We start from the raw sequence: 21,521 nt of genomic DNA, 5'->3' as shown, positions 1-21,521 counted from the left end.
TATATATGTCCATGCCACGCTCTCACTTTGTCCCAGCTTACCTGTTCTCCACCCCGTGTCCTCAAGTCCATTCTCTACGTCTGTGTCTTTATTTCTGTCCTGCCCCTAGGTTCTTCAGAACCATTTTTTTTTTTAGATTCCATATACATGTGTTAGCATACAGTATTTGTTTTTCTCTTTCTGACTTACTTCACTCCGTATGACAGACTCTAGGTCCATCCACCTCACTACAAATAATTCAATTTCATTTCTTTTTACGGCTGAGTAATATTCCATTGTATATGTGCCACATCTTCTTTATCCATTCATCTGTCATTGGACACTTAGGTTCCTTCCATGTCCTGGCTATTGTAAATAGTGCTGCAGTGAACATTGTGGTACATGACTTTTTGAATCATGGTTTTTCTCAGGGTATATGCCCAGTCAAAAAATCTATAAATACTGTTTATAGAAGCTGAAATTTGAATTTCATGTACCTTGAAATATTATTCTTTTGATTTTTTTCAATCATTTAAAAATGTAAAAATCACTCTTAGTATGAAAACAAGAGGCATGCAGTGGTTTTCTCACCCTTGCTCTACCAGAATAGTTGACTGTAAGACTCCCAGCAACTGCCTTTCTGGAGATTAAAAAAAAAGAGATTCAGTCGACAAAGAACACTTACAGACCTCTGTACAGTCACTGAATCAATCATTTTCCGTGACTCTGGGTTCTTTGTTTTTGTTTGGCTATCCTGACAGGTAATGTCTGCCTAGTTAATAGAATTGGGCACAGAGTGAATTTGATATGAAGGTTAAATGATCCAACCATTAGATTTTCTATTTATTTGTCAAATTATATTTTTCCCTAAGGGACCTTTTAAATTATGTAATCGACTCAGACATTGAATTGAAGAGATCCCTAAGTTAAGTAATTGATCAATGTAGTCAACAAAAAATAGACTCACCTAATAGAGAATACATTAAAGAGTACTTATCCATTGAGAGGAACAATTGCAACTGATTTATGGTCAAGACATGAATATAAAGTTGGTGGCTAAGAGAGGAAGGTAAAATGTGGTATAAGAAACTCTGAATACTGAAATAGCATATGTACCAATGTAAAGTGTGCTTTATAATCATCATTAACACTCTCCTGTTATAGGCATGCCTATGAGCTAGGGGCTATTTACTTATTTTATATATCTATAACAGAAATTATGTGGACATCGTTTTATGTTAGTAAATTAAGTGATGCCAGTAGAAAGTTGTTCAAGGACAAGAAACAACAAAAGTATTAAAATTTTCAGATAATGTTCAGGCATTTGAGAGTAAGTAACCCAACACCCCATTAGCTCTCTTTTCAAATTGTTCTGGGTACAGTGATTATTTTTTAACACTATGGATTATTACCTAAAACAGTTATTGCCCGTGGGTTACCAAATCACTCTGAATGAATATAATTGAAAGACACTCCAAATACTTGAAATGACTTTGAAGTAATCTTCAAGAGCTAACCCTAAGGTCCTCCTTTCATATAGAAGAGTTCCTTAGCTGAAATACACCTTTAGAATGACAGTGTGAGAAAAGCGAGGCAAAAATATACCTGAATGTCCAATCACCCTGACACCAAAATGAACAGCAATTTCATTTAAAAACAAAAACCCTGTATCTTCTGTGCAGCACTTAAATTTTATTGAGATAGATGTATTCTGTACACCAAATCCAACCTGATTCCCATAAATAAAGTTGAGTGGGAAAATGCAATCCTCCATTTTATTTTGCTGCAGAGAAGAACTGATTCATGAGAATTGGTGGTTTTCTGTTCTGTTTTGATTTGATTTTTTACTTTAGCACAGTTTTCAGACACCCAGACCTACAAGCTTTAATTCCTGTTGGGACAAACGGACCTAGAGAGGTAGCCATCAGTAACATCAGTGTCAGGCTATAGTGTCTCCAAGTGAAGATGGCTCCAAGCCAAAGAAATTCTTACATGTGTAATAAAAAAGGCATGCCCTTTCAAGCAGGATGAAAACAGTGATAAAATAATTATCACTACCAACATCTTTCCATCTGGTTTTCTATTATTTCTAGACCTCAGTGCTTAAAGCACTTTTTCAAGAAAAGAAGTTCACCTAAAGTTGCCTTCTCTCTCTTTTCTATTTATTTCTCCCCTATTCTCTTCTACTTTCTGTTCTAAAATCACTGCTCTGACATTTATTCCCCCATTGAAAAACTCTCAGGGGCTCCCAAAGGCAAAGAGCACATGAAGTTCAAACTCTTAGCGTAATATTCAGGGTGGTAATTTTGAATATTCAAGGATTCAGATCTCCACAGGAGATTTGAAGTTGCCTTCCCAACCTTTATTCCCACCAGTGCCCTTCAGACATTGTTAAACAATCAGGAAGTTTCACAATTTCTGATTCATACTTTCTTTTTCTTCCCCAAACGTTTTCGCAAACTGTTTCTTCTCACACCATCTGCTGAAATTCTCTTTGTTCTTCAAATGTAGTCAGTTTTTCTAAGAAATCTTCCAATATCCCCAGTGGGGTTTGGATATTATTTTGTTCCCACAGCACTGTTTTATAGCACTCATTCTAATGAGTGCTGTAATATCAATTAAGCAGTCATTATATTAATTATATTAATGTTTGTATTTTTACATGTCATCTTTCCTAGTAGAGAACAAAGGTATTTACAGAGAATAAGTAGATTTTTTTCAATCGTTGTATCCCTAGGATTTTGCTTTAAAACACAAAGGCAGTTCATAATATGTTTGCTGTATTAGAAAATAAAATAATTCTTCTCTCTTTCCTTCTCCTTCCTTTTCTTTACTTCCTTCATGTCTTCTCTCAATTTTTTGGGCTCTCTTTTTTTCCTTCTGTAATTCTACAAACTTTCTTCTTTTCCCTTTTCCTCTTTTTCTTTCCATTATTTTCCTTCATTCATTTTTCCATTCCTTCACTTGCTGATGCTTTTGCTGCTCCTTATTTTCATCTTCACTGTTGGGGATTTAACATGTATTTCCCACCATTTATTCACCTGTCCTTTTGTATTTTTATTGTAGAGTGTTGAACGTGTTCTAAAGCAAATTTTGGCAATGCATAATTATTTAATAACTCACTCATTTATTTCATTTTATTAAGTAAATATTTTGTTGTTTAATCACTAGTGCCAGGCCATGTTCTAAGCACTGGAGATCCGAATTGGCTAACAGAGTCACTGTTCTCACAGACTTTATGTTATTGTTGGGGGAGACAGGAAAAAATAAATCTCACAAAAAGCAAAAAGTGTTCCGTAATGATGAACGTTAGGTACAGAATTTGAAAATAGACATCGAATGGCAGATGCTTAATCCCGCCAATGACAGTTATGAGTGTTAGACTCACCCTTTAGCCACACACAAATGTGAAAGTCAAAAAGATAATAGGCAGCAAGTCTTTTCAGGCATTTAACAATAGACCTACTGACAGTTATCCTTAAAAACAAAAAACAAAAAACAACAAACACATGAGGTGAACAACACATTTACCCTGGCTTTCTGGTTAGGAGCACTTTCCAAACCATAGCATGGTGAAATAGAAAACAGGGATCAGCAGTGTCCAAGGTAGGAGTTTAGAGATTTGTGGTAGATGGAATTTGTGAAGCAGCTGAGTAGAGAGAAGCTAGCTGTTTAAAGATGGAACTTCAGAAATCTTTACCAAGATTCCCTTGAGCCACTGGCTCTGCACTCAGGGCCAAGACTCCATGAGACTCACAAGAGAATTACTTACGGGCTGTGAGATGAATGGAGATTCCAGAGGTTGAATAGTGCTGAGAAACATTAAAGGTCCATTGAGGCAGAGTAATGGGACCCTTGTTCTGAATGAATACATTGGGTGTTGGGAATTCAGTTGAGATGCCAAGAAAACCACATATTAGGACTTTCATTTATTCTTGCCCTGGAGCAAGAATTCCTCCAGACATGTTCTAACAAAGCCTAAAACCAAGCCTCAAAAGGATCAGGTGGAGCCATCACCAGCCAGAAAGAAACTCAGTACTCTTCAAGAAAAAAAACATAGAGATTTAAAACAAAAATTATGGTAAATCTGAGGCTGTACACCTAAAACTAACATGATATTGTGAATCAACTATAATAAAAAAACCTCAAAAAATGTTTTAAAAATTGTGGTAAAAACCACATAACATAAAACTTACTATCTTAACCATTTTTTCAGTGTACAGTTAAGTAGGGCTTACTATATTCACATTGTTGTGCAACAAATCTCTAGAAATTTTTCATTGTGCAAAACTGAAAACTCTATACCATTTGAATATTTTTCCATTTCTGCCTTCTGTCAATCCCTGGCAACCATTATTTCTGTTTCTATGAGATTGATTTAGATACTTAGTAAGAGTGGAATATTATATGTGTCTTGTTATGACTTATTTCACTTGGAAAAGTGTCCTCAAGGTTCATCAATGTTGTATGTGACAAGATTTCTTTCTTTTTTAAAACTGAATAATATTGCAGTATATGTTAATACATGCTTACTTTTTTCATACTTTTTATTGAATAAAGATTCTTTGAATTCTATAGTGCTTTACAATTTTCAAAAGTTTCACATGCATGATTTCATATAGTACCATAATAACCCTTATTTTCCCATCTCTTTTTTGCCCCTTTCCTTTCCCTCTCCCCACTGGTAACCACTAGTTTGTTCTCTAAATCTGTGAGTCTGCTTCTTTTATGTTTTATTCAGTAGTTTGTTGTATTTTTTAGATTCCACATAAATGATATCATACAGTATTTGTCATTCTCTGCCTGACTTATTTCACTTAGCACAATGCCCTCCAAGCCCACCCATGTTGCTGCAAATGGCATTATTTCATTCTTTTTTATGGCTGAGCAGTATTCCAGTGTTTGTGTGTGTGCATACCACATGTTCTTTATCCACTCATCTGTTGATGGACATTTAGGTTGCTTCCATACTTTGGCAACTATAAATAATGCTGCTATGGACATGGGGATGCATGTGTCTTTTTGAATTAGTGTTTTTGTTTTTTTCTGATACATACTCAGGAGTGGTATTTCTGGGTCATATGGTAGTTACATTTTTAGCTTTTTTGAGAAACATCCATACTGTTTTTCACAGTGGTTGCACCAATTTACATTTCCATGAACAGTGTAGGAGGGTTCCCTTTTCTCCACATCCTTGCCAATATTTGTTATTTGTGTTCTTCTTGATGATAGCCATTCTGACAGGTGTGAGGTGATATCTCATTGTTTTGATTTGAATTTCCCTGATGATTAGTGATGTTGAGCAGCTCTTCTTGTGCCTATTGGCCATTAGTGATGTTGAGCATCTTTTCTTGTGCCTATTGGCCATCTGCATTTCCTCTTTGGAAAAATGTTTATTCAGTTCTTCTCCCCATTTTTAATTAGGCTGTTTGTTTTTTTGATGTTTGGGTTCTATGAGCTGTTTATATGTGTTGGATTTTAATCCCTTCTTGGCCATATTGTTTGCAAATATCTTCTCAGTAGGTTGTATTTTTGTTTTGCTGAAGATTTTTGCTGTGCAAAAGCTTTTAAGTTTAATCATGTCCCCCCACTTTTTTTTTTTTTTGCTTTTGTTTCCTTTGCTTTAAGAGACAGATCCAAAAAATATTGGTACAGTTTATGTCAAAGAGTGTTCTGCTCTAGGAATGTTTGTTTTCCTCTAGAAGTTTTATAGTATCTGCTCTTACATTTAGGTCTTTAATTCATTTTGAATTTATTTTTGTATATGTTGTTAGAGAATGTTCTAATTTCATTCTTTTACATGTAGCTGTTCAGTTTTCCCAGTACCACTTGTTTAAATGCATATTTTTTTTGGCCGTGCCACGCAGTTTGTGGAATCTTAGTTCCCCGACCCGGGATCGAACCTGGGCCCTCCGCAGTGAGAGTGAGGACTCCTCACCACTGGACCACCAGAGAACTCCCCCCAGTACTATTTATTGAAGAGACTGTCTTTTCTCCATTGTATATTCTTGCCTCTTTTGTCATAGATTGACCATAAGTATGTGGGTTTATCTCTGGGCTCTCTATTCTGTTCCATTGATCTCGGTGTCTGTTTTTGTGCCAATACCATAATATTTGATTACTGTAGCTTTGTAGTGTAGTCCAAAGTCAGGAAGTGTGATTCCTCCATCTCTGTTCTTCTTTCTCAAGATCATTTTGGCTATTCAGGATCTTTTGTGTTTCCATATAATTTTTAAAATTATTTGTTCTTGTTCTATGAAAAATACCTTTGCTATTTTGATAGGGATTGCATTGAATCTGTAGATTGCCTTGGATAGTATAGTCATTTTCACAGTGTTGATTCTTCCAATCCAAGAACATTGTATACCTCTCCATCTGTTTGTATCATCTTTAATTTCTTTCATCAGTGTCTTATAGTTTCCTGAGTACAGGTCTTTTACCTCCTTACGTTTATTCCTAGGTATTTTATTCTTTTTGATGCAATGGTAAATTAGATTGTTTCCTTAATTTCTCTTTCTGATAGTTCATTGTTAGTGTATAGAAATACAACAGATTTATGTATATTAATTTTGTATCCTACAGCTTTATAAAATTCATTGATGAGTGGTGGCGTCTTTAGGATTTTCTTTGTATAGTATCATGTCATCTGCAAACACTGACAGTTTTACTTCTTTTCCAGTTTGTATTCCTTTTTCTTTTTTTTCTCTGATTGCTGTGGCTAACACTTCCAAAACCATGTTGAATAAAAGTGGCAAATGTAGATATCCTTTTCTTGTTCTTGATCTTAGAGGGAATGCTTTTAGCTTTTCACCACTGAGCATGGTGTTAGTGGTGGATTTGTCATATATGGCTTTTATTATGTTGAGATATGTTCCCTCTATGCCCACTTTCTGGAGAGTTTTTTGATTATAAATAGATGTTGAACTTTATCAAAAGCTTTTTCTGCATCTATTGAGATAATCATATGGTTTATATTCTTCAGCTTGTTAATGTAGTGTATCATATTGATTTGCAGATAGTGAAAAATTTTTGCATCCCTGGGATAAATCCCACTTGATCTCAGTGTTTGATTCTTTGAATATATTGTTGGATTTGATTTGCTACTGTTTTATTGAGGATTTTTGCATTTATGTTCATCAGTGATATTGGCCTGTAATTTTATTTTTTGTATGGTATCTTTGTCTGGTTTTGGTATCGGGTGATGCTGGCCTCATAGAATGAGTTTGGAAGTGTTCCTTCGTCTGCAATTTTTTGGAATAGTTTGAGAAGGATAGGGGATAACTCTTCTGTAAATATTTGGTAGACTTCACCTGAGAAGCCATTTGGTCTTGGACTTTGGTTTGTTGGGAGTTTTAAAATTACTGATTCAGGGCTTCCCTGGTGGCGCAGTGGTTGAGAGTCCGCCTGCCGATGCAGGGGACACGGGTTCGTGCCCTGGTCCAGGAAGATCCCACATGCTGTGGAGCGGCTAGGCGCATGAGCCATGGCCACTGAGCCTGCATGTCCGGAGCCTGTGCTCCGCAACGGGAGAGGTCACAACAGTGAGAGGCCCGCGTACCACAAAAAAAAAAAAAAAAAAAAAAAAGTACTGATTCAATTTCAGTACTGGTAATTGATCTGTTCATATTTTCTATTTCTTCCTGGTTCACTCTTGGGAGATTGTACCTTTCTAAGAATTTTTCCATTTCTTCTAAGTTGTCCATTTAATTGGTGTATAGTTGTTCGTAGTAGTCTCTTATGATCCTTTATTTTTCTGTGCTGTTGGTTGTAACTTCTCTTTTTCATTTCTAATTTCATTGATTTTTTTTCTTAATGAGTCTGGCTAAAGGTTTATCAATTTTGTTTATATTTTCAAAGAACCAGGTTTTAGTTTCATTGATCTTTTCTGTTGTTTTCTTTGGTCTCCATTTCATCTATTTCTGCTCTGATCTTTATGATTTCTTTTACTAACTTTAGGTTCTGTTTGTTCTTCTTTCTCTAGTTCCTTTAGGTGTAAGGTAGGGTTTTTTTTTGTTGTTGTTGTTTTGTTTTTTTGCTGTATGTGGGCCTCTCACTGCTGTGGCCTCTCCTGTCACGGAGCACAGGCTCCAGACACGCAGACCCAGCAGCCATGGCCCACGGGCCCAGCTGCTCCGCAGCATGCGGGATCCTCCCAAACTGGTACACGAACCTGCGTCCCCTGCATCGGCAGGCGGAGTCTCAACCACTGCGCCACCAGGGAAGCCCCAGTAGGGTTGTTTATTTGAGATTTTTCTCATTTCCTGAAGTTAGCTTCTATCACTATAAACTTCCCTGTTTGAACTGCTTTTGCCATGTCCCATATATTTTGTATCATCATGTTTTCATTTTCATTTGTCTCTAGGTAGTTCTTTATTTCCACCTTGATTTCTTAAGTGATCCATTGATTGTTTAGTAGCATATTGGTTAGCCTCCATGTGTTTATGATTTTTGCAAATTTTTTCTTGTAGTTGATTTCTAGTCTCATAGCATTGTGGTTGGAAAAGATGCTTGATAAGATTTCAGTTTTCTTAAATTTACCAAGGCTTGTTTTGTGTCCTATGATGTGATCTATCCTTGAGAATATTCCATGTGCACTCAAAAAGAGTGTGTATTCTGATGGAATGCTCCCTATATATAAATTAAGTCCATCTTGTCTAATTTACCATGAAATGCCAGTGCTTCCTCATTGATTTTCTGTCTGGATGATCTATCCCCTGATGTTAGTGGGGTGTTAAAGTCCCCTACTATTATTGTGTTATTGTCACTTTCTCCTTTGATGTCCATTAATATTTGTCTTATCCTATATCGGGTGCATATATATTTACAGTTGTTATATCTTCTTGGACTGATCCCTTGATCATCTCATGTCCTTCTTTGTCTCTTGTAATATTTTTTATTTAAAGTCTTTTTCCATCCCCTCACTTTCAGTCTGTGTGTGTCTCTAGATCTGAAGTGAGTCTCTTGTAGGTAGAATACATACAGATCTTGTTTCTGTATCCATTCAGCCACTTTATGTCTTTTGGTTGAAGCATTTAGTCTGTTCACATTTAAGGTAATTATTGATATGTATATCTTATTGCCTTTTTAAAATTGTTTTATATTTGTTTTTGTCAGTCTTTTAAAAATCTTCTTTTGTTCTCTTGTGATTTGGTGACCAACTTTACTGTTATATTTGGATTCCTTTTTCTTTTTTATGTGTATATCTCTTATAGATATTTGGTTTGTGGTTACCATGAGGTTTTTGTATAACAGTCTCTCTCCCTCTCTCTCTCTCTCTCTCTCTCTCTCTCTCTCTCTCTATATATATATATATATATATATGTATATATGTATGTACATATATATATATATATGATTGTTTTAAGTTGTTGATGTCTTCATTTCAAGTGAATTTTTAAAGCCCTGCACTTGTACTCTCCTCCTCTCATGATTACTGTTTTTGATGTCATATTTTACATTTAATTGTTTTGTGTATCCTTTAACTGCTTATTGTGGTTATAGATGATTTTACTACTTTTGTCTTTTAACTTCCCTGCTAGCTTTGTGTTTGGGTGATTTCCTACTGTTACGGTATGTTTGCTTTTTCCAGTCAGCTTCTGCATTTCGTAATTTTTTTGTTTCTAGTTGTGGCCTTTTTTTTTTTTTTTTTTGCCTAGAGAAGTTCCTTTAAGTTTTGTTGTGAAGCTGTTTTGGTGGTGCTGAACTCTTTTATTAACTTTTGCTTATCTGTAAAACTTTTGATCTCTCCATCAAATCTGAATGAGTGCCTTGCTGGGTAGAGTATTCTTGTTTGTAAGTTTTTCCTTTTCATCACTTTGAATATAAATATCATGCCACTGCCTTTTGGCCTGCAGAGCTTCTGCTGAAAGATCAACTGATAGCCTATGTGAGTTCTCTTGTGTGTTATTTGTTGCTTTTCCCTTGCTGCTTTTAATATTTAGTTGTTTGGCCTGAGGCATCCCAGCAGTGGCACATACAGGCTATTGGGTGGGGACAGGTTTTGGCGCTAATGAGCTAATTGTGCCTGTCATCACTTGCTTCCATGTGATAGGATGAGTTCCCAAATGTGGCTGCTGCCAGTGTCTTATTTCCTCAGGGTGAGCCACAGCCACCCCCTGCCTCTCCAGGAGACTCTCCAAGACCAGCAGGTAGGTCTGGCCCAGTTTCCTATCAAATTATTGCTTTTGCCCTGGGTCCCAGAGTGTGTGAGATTTTGTGTATGCCCTCTAAGAGTGAAGTTCCTATTTCCTGCAGTCCTTTGGGACTCCTAAAATAAAGCTCCACTGTCCTTCAAAGCCAGATGCTCTGGGGCTCCTCTTCCTGGTGCGGGACCCCTGGGCTGGGGAGCCTGATGTGGGGCTCAGAAGTCTCACTCCTGTGGGAGAACCTCTGTATTATAATTATCCTCCAATTCATGGGTCACCCACCCAGGGGTATGAGATTTAATTATATCATGAATCTACCCCTCCTACCCATCTCATTGTGGTACCTTCATTATATCTTTGGTGGTAGAAGGTATTTTCTGGTATCTTTTGGTCTTTTCATAGATATTGTTCTGCAGATTTGTTCTGCAGATAGTTGTGGTTTTGGTGTGCTCGAGAGTGGAGGTGAGCTCAGTGTCTTTCTACTTCACCATCTTGGCCCAAACCCTCGAAATACATATTTACTTTATCCATTCATTCTTTGATGGACCTCTGGGTTGCTTCAACCTCTTGGCTGTTGTGAATAATGCTGCAGTGAACATGGGTGTGCAAATACCTCTTCAAGATGATGCTTTCAGTTCTTTTGGATACGTACCCAGAAGCAGAATTGCTGGATCATATGGCACGTCTATTTTTAATTTTTTGAGGGACCTTGCTTTTTGCATCTCTTCCATCTGGCTGTTCCTGAGTCATATTCTTTCATAATAAACCACTCATTAGTAAACTAGTTTCCTGAGTTTTAGGAGGCACTCTAGCAAACTGATTGAACCCAAAGAAGGGGTCACTGGAACCGCCAACCTACAGCCGGTCAGTCAGAAGTACAGGTAGAAGCCTAGGCTTGTTCTTGGCACCTGAAGTGAAGGGCAGTTTTGTGGGACTGAACTCTTTACCTGTGGAATCTGATCCTCTTTCCAGGTAGACAGTGCCAGAATTGAGTTTTATTGTAGGACACCCAGCTGGTGCCTGGGGATTGCTTGGTTGTATTGGAAATTACAATTGCACATTGTAATTGATGATTAGAATTATTAAGGAGTTCTTTATATTTTCTGGAGATTAACTCTTTATCAGCTTTGTGATTCACAAATATTTTCTCCCATTGCACTGGTTGCCTTTTCACTCTGATTATTTCCTTTAATGCATAGATGTTTTTAAGTTCAACATAGTTCCATTTGTCTGTTTTTGCTTTTGTTGTGTGTGCTTTTGTAGTCATAGCCAAGAAATAATTGCCAAATCCAGGTCATGAAGTTTTTCTCCTGTTTTCTTCTAGAAATTTTATAGTTTTATGTCTTATGTTTAGATACTTAATCCCTTTTGAGTTAATTTTTGTGTATGGTGTAAGGTAAGAATCCAAGTTCATGCTTTGGCATGTGGATATCCTGTTTTCCCAACAGAGAAAAAATGGTTTTTCCCCATTGTGTGATCTTGGCACCCTTGTCTAAAATCTTTCAACCATATACCTAAGGATTTGTCACTGGGTTCTTTATTGTGCTCTGTTGGTCTATATATATGTATTTATGCCAGTACTATTCTGTTAATTTCTGTAGCTTTGTAATATGCTTTGAAATAAGGAATTATAAGGCCTCCAGTTTTGTTGTTCTTGTTCAAAATTGCTTTGACTATTGGGGGTGCCTTGATGTACCATATGAATTTTTGGCTTTTTTTTTCTATTTCTGCAAAAAGCACTTCTGGGATTTTGCTAGGTATTGCATTAAACCTGTAGATCACTTTAGAAACCATGGATATTTTACTAACATTAAGCCTTCCTATCCATGTACTTGGAATGTGTTTTCATTTATTTGAGTTTTAGTTAATTTCTTTCAGCAATGTTTTGTCGTTTTCAATGTATATATCTTTTGATTCTTTAAATTTATTCCTAAGTGTTTCATTCTTTTTGATGATATTTTAAATGAGATTGTTTTCTTAGTTTTCTTTTCAGATTGTTCATTGTTAGTGTATAGAAACATAATGGATTTTTGTATGTTGATTTTATATCCTGCAACTTTATAGAATTTGTTTATTAGCTCTAATAGTTTTTTGGGTGGAATATATAGGGTTATCTATATATAAGATCATGTCCTATGTGAATAGAAATAACTTTATGTTTTCTTTCCAATTTAGATGTCTTTTTTTTTTCTTACCTAATGCTTTGGATTGGACTTCTAGTAGTATGTTAAATAGAAGTGTCCAGAGAGGGAATCTGCTATAGACTGAATGTTTGTGTCTCCTCAAAATGCATGTGTTGAAACCTAATCCCCAATGTGAGAGTATTTACATTTTGGCCTTTAGGAGGTGATTAGGTCATGAGTTCTCCTGAATGGGATTAGTGCCCTTATAAATGAGGCCCTAGAGGGATCCTTCACCTCTTTTGTTGTGTGAGGATACAGTGAAAAGACTGCCATCTGTGAACCAGAAGCTGGGCTCTCATGAGACACCGAATTTGCTGGTGCCTTGATCTTACACTTTCCAGCCTTCAGAACTACGAGAAGTAAATTTTTGTTCTTTATAAGCCACCCAATCTATGGTATTCTGTTACAGCAGCCTGAACACACTAAGACAGCATGTTTGCCTTGTTCCTGATCTTATAGGAAAACCTTTCAGTCTTCCACAGTAGAATATAGTGTTAGCTGTGGGTTTTTCATATAGGGTCTTTATTATGTTTAGGTAATTTTCTTTCATTCTTTTTTTTTAAATCTTGAAATGTTGTTAAGTTTTGTCAGATTCTTTCTCTGCATCTATTCAGATGATCTTGTGGTTTTTATCCTTCATTACGTTAATATGGTATATTACATTGATTGATTGTTGTGTGTTGAACAATCCTTATATCCCAGAAATAAATACTAATTGGTCAAGGTGTATAATCCTTTTAATATGCTGGTGAATTCTGTTTACTCATACTTTGTTGGGAATTTTTACATCAGTATTCATCAGTGGCATTGGTTTTTAGTTTTTTTTCATGTAGTATCTTTGTCTGGCTTTAGTATCAGAGTAACGCTGGGCTTATAAAATTAGTTTGGAAGTACTCCCTCATCCTCCGTTTTTGGGAAGAGCTTGAAGAGAATTTGTGTTAATTCTCTGTGGTAGAATTCTGCAGAGAAGGCATTTGGACCTGAGGTTTTCTTTGTTGGGAATTTTTTGATTACTGTTTCAATCTCTACTGTTTATGGGCTGTTCCAATTTTTTATTTCTTCATGATTACATCTTATTAGGTTGTATGGTGTCATGAATTTGTCCATTTTTTCTAGTTTATTTAATTTATTGTTATACAGTTGTTCATAGTATTTTCTTATAATCCTTTTTGTTTCTGTGGCATCAGTTATAATGTCTTCTCTTTCATTTTTAATTTTAGTTATTTGAATCCTCTCTCTCTTTTCCATTGTTAATCTACCTAAGGTTTTGTTAATTTAATTGATCTGAAAAGGAATTAGTTTTGTTGATTTTTTTCTGTTTTCTACCTCATTTATTTCTGCTCTGATCTTTATTATTTCCTTCCTTCTGCTAACCTTTGGGTTTAGTTTATTCTTTTTCTAGATCCTTGCAATATAAAGTTAGGCTTTTGACTTGAGATCTTTCTTCTTTTTTTAATATAATCATTCACCACTATAAACTTAGCTCTTAGTGCTGCTTTTGCTGCAGCTCTTAAGTTTTAGTAAGTCGTGTTTTCATTTTCATTTGTCTCAAGATACGCTATAATTTCTCTTGTGATTTCTTCTTTGACTCATTGGTTGTTTAATATTGTGTTGTTTAATTTCCATATTTGTAGATTTTTCTATTTTCTTTCTTGTTATTGATTTCTAGTTTCATTCCATTGTGATTGGAAGCCTACTTTATATGATTACAATCTTAAATTTGTTAAAACCTGTTTTGTGGCCTAGTGTATGGTCTGTCCTGTAGAATGTTCCATATGTGCTTGAGAAAATGTGTATTCTGCTACTGTGGGTGGAGTGTTCTGTATATATGTCTGTTGAGTCTAATTGGTCTATAATGTTCAAGTTGCCTGTTTCCTAATTAGACTTTTGTCTGATTGTTCTATCCATTATTGAAAGTGGGTTACTGAAGTCTACTACTATTATTGTGTTGATGTCTGTTTCTCCCTTTGATTCTGTCAGTTTGCTTCATATATTTAGGAGCTCTGATGTTAGGTGCTTTTATATTTATAATTGTTATATCTTCCTGGCGAACTGACCTTTTAATCATTATATAATGTCTTTTATTGTGTCTTGTGGCTATTTTTGAGTTAAAGTCTTTTATATAAGTATGACCAGTTTTGCTGTCATTTGGTTATCATTTTCTTGGAATTTGTATTTCCATCCTTTCACTTTCAGCCTATGTGTGTCCTGAGATCTAAAGTGAGTCTCTTGTAGGTAACATATAATTGGGTCTTAGTTTTTTAACCATTCAGTCCATCTATATATTTTGATTGGGGAGTTTAATCCATTTATATATATATATATATATATATATATATATGTAAAATTATTATTTATTTTTTTTGTAGTACGCAGGCCTCTCACTGCTGTGGCCTCTCCCGTTGCGGAGCACAGGCTCCGGACACGCAGGCTCAGCAGCCATGGCTCACGGGCCCAGCCGCTCCACAGCATGTGGGATCTTCCCGGACCAGGGCACAGACCTGCGCCCCCTGCATCGGCAGGCAGACCCTCAACCACTGCGCCACCAGGGAAGCCCAAATCCATTTATATTTTAAGTAATTATTCATAGGCAGGGACTTACTGTTGCCATTTTGTTAATTGTTTTCTGTATGTCTTGTAGCTATTTTGTTTCTCTTTTTCTCCCTCACTTCCTTCTTTTGTGTTTTGTTGATTTTTTTTGCAGTGACATACTTCTGTAGGTATTTTCTTGTATACATACTGTGGAGGTACATATAACATCTTAAAGTTATAACTTTAAGTTTTAAGTGATAACTTAAAGTTATAACAATCTATCCTAAAGTGATAACTTATTTTCAAACACATACAAAACTCTATTCCTTCACATCTCTGCTTCTCTCACTTTATGTTATTGATGTCACAAATTACATCTTTTTTTATTATGAATCCATTAACATAGGTTTATAGTTATTTTTTATGCTTTTGGCTTTTAAATTCTTTATCAGAATTAAGAGTGATTTATGCACCAACATTAAAACCCTGTAGGATTCTATATATGTCTAATATTTGTCTTTAGCAGAGAGCTTTATGTTTTCATATGGCTTAATTTTGTTATGTAGCATCCTTCTGTTTCAAATTGAAGGGCTTTCTTCAGGTGCATGTCTAGTGGTGATGATCTCCCTCACCTTTTATCTTGGAAAGTCTTCATTTCTCCTTCATTTTTGAAGAATGGTTTTGCCTGATACAGTATTATTGGTTCACAGTTGTTTTTTTTCCTCCTAGTATTTTAAATATAATATCCCACTCCCTTCTGGCCTGCAAGACTTCTGCTGAGAAATCTGCTTATGATCTTATAGCAACTCCCTTATATTAATGAGTTACTTTTCTCCTGCTGCATTCAACATTCTCGTTTTGTCTATGACATTTGAAAGTTTGAAAGACATTTGAAAGTGTCCTGATATACATTTCTTTGGGTTTATCCTAGCTGGAGTGTGTTAGCCTGTTGAATTTGTACACTTCTGTCCTCAAATTTAAGAAGTTTGGGGGTCATTATTTCTACAAATAGACTTTTTTCCCTTTTATCTCTTTCTTCTCATTATGTGACTCCCATGATGTGTTTATTGGTCTGCTTGAAGACACCTCATAAGTTTCTTAGGCTCTTTTAACTTTTCTTCATTCTTTTTTCTTTTGCCTCTCTGACTCTAATTACAAAGGACTTCTCTTAATGTTTGCTGATTCCTTCTTCTGCTTGGTTTAGTCTTCTGCTGAAACCTTCTAGAGAATTTTTCAGTGCAATGATGGTATTCCTCAGATCTAGAATTTCTGTTTGGTTCTGTTTAACAGCTTTTATCTCTTTGTTAATTTACTTATTTTCTTTTTGCACTGTTGTCCCAATTTTGTTTAGTTTTCCATCTGTGTTCTTTTGGCTCATTGAGCATCTTTAAGGTGGTTATTTTTAATTCTTTGTCAGGTAATTCGTTAATCTCTGTTTCTTCAGGTTTCGTCTCTGGAGATTCATTTTGATATTCTGGGTGAGCCGTATATCCCTGTTTCTTTGTATGCTTTGTGATATTTGGACATTTGAAAACACAGCCACTTCTCCCAGTCTTTATGGACTGGTTTCATATGGGAGAAGACCTTCCATCAGCCCAGTTAGAGATTATCTTAAATATGTTCAGGTATATATCCTTTTTGGACTTAAGTGTTTAATTACATCATTTAACAGACTTCCTTTTTTGCTTCCCAAAGAACACCGTGATGGTTAGTTTTATGTGTCACCTTGACTAGCCACAGAGTGCATAGTTACATTATGGTATTTCTGAGAGGGTTTTATGGATGAAATGAACATTTAAATCAGTAGATTGAGTAAAGAAGATTGACTTCTCTATGTGAGTGGGATGCATGCAATCAGCTGAACCCCTAAATAGAACAAAAAGCCTGATCCTCCCCCTAGTAAGAGAGAATTTCTCTGGCCTGACTGCCTTCAAATTTGGACATGGGCTTTTTCCTCCCTTTGGATTCTAACGGAAACATCAGCTTTTCCTGGGTCTCAAGCCTCTCGCCTTTCAGACTGGAATCACACCATCAGCTCTCCTGGGTCACCAGCAGCTCTCCTGGATCTACCCTGTAGATCTTCAGATTTATCAGCCTCAATAACTGTGCAAGCCAAGTTCTTATAATAACTATCTTTATATCTATATCTGTATATCTATATATCCAGTTACTTCTGTTTCTCAGGAGAACCCCAGTATAAACCTGTAATCTCTGGCTCACCTGGATGTCTGTCTGCAGTATTATAGTCTCTCTGGTGCTGTCATAAGCTATAATGCTCATCTTTGTTCTCAGCAGCCCCCAACCCGTCATCGAAAGTATATTTCCATTTCCTTCAGCCCTCTAAGTAAGACGATTCAGAAACCAGTCCCTTGGGCATCTCTCCCCAAATCCCGAATGTTTGACTCACTTTTCACTCTCCCCATTTACTCCTGAGGGAGAAGTTGAGAATTGGGAGTTTTTTCATCAATCACACCACATTGTACCAGGGAAGGAAAGGGATATGGTGGACACATGCAGTAAACGTTCCTGTTCACTTTGATGCAGCTCTTCTTGGCTTTGTGTTCACCTGGGGTACTGAAGTCTCTTCACTGGTTCCAGGCAGTCTCAAAAAAGCAATTTGTCTCACATAGTATTGCTAATTTGGTGTCTCCATAGGAAAACAAAGCCTGGGTCTTTCTCTTCTGCCATCTTGCTGATGTCAGAATTGTTTGCATCTCCATAATGACTTTAAGCAGTGTAGCATCTACAGTGTCTCCCATAGAATAAAAAATTACTACATACACAAAGACTATTAAAATGGGATGCATACTCAAGAGGAAAAATAGGTAATTGAATCAGATATGATATACATGTTGAAATTAGCTTCAAGGTCCTTGAAACAACTATTGTAAACATGTTTAAGAGTATTAAAAAAAAGGCAAACAAATGTAGAGTATCAACTGAAAAATGCAAACAATAAAAAAGAAGCAAATTAAAATTATAGAAATGAAAAATAAAATAACTGAAATGAAAAATTCAGTAGATGGGTTAACAGCTGAAGCAAAATATCATTGACAAAGACAAGACAATAGAAACTAACCTTTTTTTTTTTAAAGAGGAGAACCATTGTAATATATGGAAAAATACCAAGAAAACTAACATACAGGTAATTGAGGAAGAGGAAGAGAGGAGAGAGGAAAGAGGAGAGAGGAGAGAGGAAAAAAAACAATCCATAAAAAAATTGATAAATTGGACTTTATCAACATTTTAAACTTCTGATTTTTGCTATTCCTTGAAAGACTCTTATAGGATAATGAAGTAGCAAGCCATACATTGGGAGGAAATATTTCCATATCATATATCTGAAAATGACTTTATCCAGAATTTTTCTTAATGGGCAAAAGATTTGAACATACACTTCACCTTTGAAGATATAAAGACAGCAGATAAGCACATGAAGGAATATTAACATCATTAGGCATTAAGAAAATGCAAATTAAATCCACAATAAGATACTATTACACTTTCACTAGAATGGCTGAAATTGAAAAGACTGACCATAACAAGTGTTGTTGAAGATGTGGAGAAACTCAAACTCTCACACACTGCTGGTCAGGATGAAAAATGGTAGAAGCACTTTGGAATGCCTTGTGACAACTACCTCATAAATTAAAAGTATATCTACTGTAGGATCCAGCCATTCTATTTGTAAACATTTACCCAAGCATAACACTGAAAACATTTTTTAAACTATAGCTTTCATCTGTTCAAGCCTTATATGTCCCCATGCAGAAATGTGACCTCTGCCCTTACTTCTTTCCACTTTGAGAATTCCCTTGAGCAATTTTGTATCATATATTTTATCATTGAAAAGATAAAATAGACAACTGGCACAAATGAACAGACAAAATAGAATTTGAGATAAAAACTGTTACTGGGGAACAAAGGAAGACATTTTATAATGATATATGGGTCAATCCATCAAGAAGGTATAACAATTATAAACATACATGTAACTCACAACAAAGCCTCAAAATAGAGGAAGTGAAAACGGACAGAATTGAAGGGAGAAAAAGATGAACAGTAACAGTTGGAGACTTCAGTACCCCACTTTCAATAACAGGACAACTAGGCAGAAGATTGACAAGGAAACAGGACACTCGAAAATACTATAAACCTATTAGGCTTAACAGATATCTGTAGAGCCCAACAGTAGCAGAATACGCATTACTCTTAGGTACCTACAAAATATTCTTCAGGATAGATATGTTACACTATAAAACAAGTGTCAATAAATTTAAAAGGACTAAAATCATATAAAATACATTTTCTGATCACCAAAGAATAATATTAGAAATCTATAACAAAAGGAAATTTTGGAAATTCACAGATATGTGGAAATTAAATAATACACTCCTAAATAACAAATGGGTCAGAAAAGAAATCACAAGAGAATTTAGAAAATACTTTGAGGTGAATGAAAATAAAAACACAACATGCTTCCACTTACTCAACCTTCCAGCCTTTCTAAGAATTATATTTTCAATCCCTGTTAATAGACCTAGATCCATGACCCTTCAGTCCAATATTCAGTGTATGACAAAAACTCATTTTCTAAATATTAGTCTCAAATGTTAGTTTTAGAGAATATCAAATCCAACCCTTTTTATTCCTCTTGCAGATGTATAAGTAAAGTAAGATACAAGAATATAAAATGCTTTACCGAAGTTCACAAAGCCAGCTAATGACAGAGCTGGAACTAGAACATAGGCATGTCTTCCAATTCTTTTACATTCCACTCTGAAAACTTTACATCTTCCACATCTTTTTGACAACTAAATATTTAAATATTATTTATACTAATTTTTTGAGCTATGAGTTCCATGTTTGTTAACCTCTGTGTGAAAATGCCTTCTCATAACTTGTCTTAATTTTGCTTCTTTGCACGGATGGTATAAAGAGGTTTGGTTAAAAAAAATCTATATTCACCCTTTCTCTATGACCTCTTTTTAAAAATATGCTTTGGTCATTTCTCCTCCGGCCTTTGTCTTCTTTTCTTTTAAGATTTATTTTTATTTATTTATTTAGGTTGCACTGGGTTTTAGTTGCGGCATGTGAACTCTTAGTTGCGTCATGCATGCGGGATGTAGTTCCCTGACCAGGGGTCAGACCTGGGCCCCCTGCATTGGGGACGTGGAGACTTACCCATGGACCATCAGGGAAGTGCCCAGCCTTTGTCTTTTGAAGAACATTAACCTCTCTTTGGGGCTTGGCTTGGAAGTGTCTAGAGGTCAATGTGCTATAGGTTTCTTTTTTATGCTTTAGGATGACTCAAGGAATATGTTTGCAAGATATCTCCAGCCTACCTGCAAAGACCACCCCACTTAAAGGGAAGCTCCTTACGAGGGCAAAAAGGCTCAGCCCAAGAGCTGCTGACAGTTTCCACATCACCCTCCACTAGGTACACTCTCACGCTCTACCATTTCTTTCCAATGATTTTTCTAAACTTCAACTTTTCATTTTCAGACGTTTACACATCATTTCCCTTAATCCCTTTATAGTGATGTTTTTCCATATATGTATATTTTTAATTTATTTTATTTAATTTATTTTATTTTTGGCTGCATTGGGTCCTCGTTGCTATGCACAGGTTTTTCTCTGGTTGCAGCGAGCAGGGGCCACTCTTCGTTGTGGTGTACGGGCTTCTCATTGCAGTGGCTTCTCTTGTTGTGGAGCACGGGCTCTGGGCGCGCAGGCTCAGTAGTTGTGGCACACAGGCTTAGTTGCTCTGCGGCATGTGGGATCTTCCCAGGCCAGGGCTCGAACCCGTGTCCGCTGCATTGGCAGGCAGATTCTTAACCACTGTGCCACCAGGGAAGCCCTCCATGTATTTTTTACTTTTTTATCTCCTAACTCCTGCCCTTAATCTTTAATCTCCTATATTTATATGGGTTTTGTCTAAAATTTTATTTCATGGATTTTTATCCTTTATCTCTTTTGCTTTTAGGTTTTTAGTCTTTAATCTCATTGACCTCTAGCCTTTTATACTTTATTTTAAATGTCATTTATTTTCTTTTATTATTTTTGACTGTTAATCTTTTGCCTTTGTTAGGCTTTTTAGTCTCCCATTTTAATCTGTATTTTATTCCTTTTTCTTTTTCTTTCCCTTCTCAGTGTTATAATGTTACTGGCTTTCTAAACTCCCATTCTTCCTTAATTATTAAAAATTGATCATATATTTTTCCTTAATTAATTTTTAAAATCATGGCTGAAGGAGTGTGATTATAGAGGTAGGAGCCACAGACAAGACCTGTACTAGAAGTGGGGGGAATGGGAAGTTTTCCTTTCTGCCCATGCTGCCTTCACGGGTCTCCTCTTAGTTACATCATTTGCTTCTTTCTCCTGAACGGTTCATCGTTTTTTCTTATGATTACATAAGAGTGTTCAACTTTTATTTATTTCAATTTCCTGCAGCAGAGTTATTTTTCTCTGGAGAACTGAATTTTGAAGTTAGCAGTGGTCTTGCAGGGCTCACCTAGAATCAAGGGGAACAAGAAGATTGATTCCCTGTGGAACATAGGGAATATGTTCCATAGGGAATATGGAATACTTCATCTTTAATGTGTAATTCATCATTTTTGAAAACGTGAACAAAAGGTTTTTAAGTTTTAATATCTTCTGAATGCAGTATTACAAGAGAAGT

The sequence above is a fragment of the Grampus griseus genome, assembly GCF_964374135.1.
Source record: "Grampus griseus genome assembly, chromosome: 16".
Classification (NCBI taxonomy): Eukaryota; Metazoa; Chordata; class Mammalia; order Artiodactyla; family Delphinidae; genus Grampus; species Grampus griseus.
The sequence above is the reverse complement of the archived record's forward strand: the minus strand, read 5'-3'. Positions refer to the sequence as shown.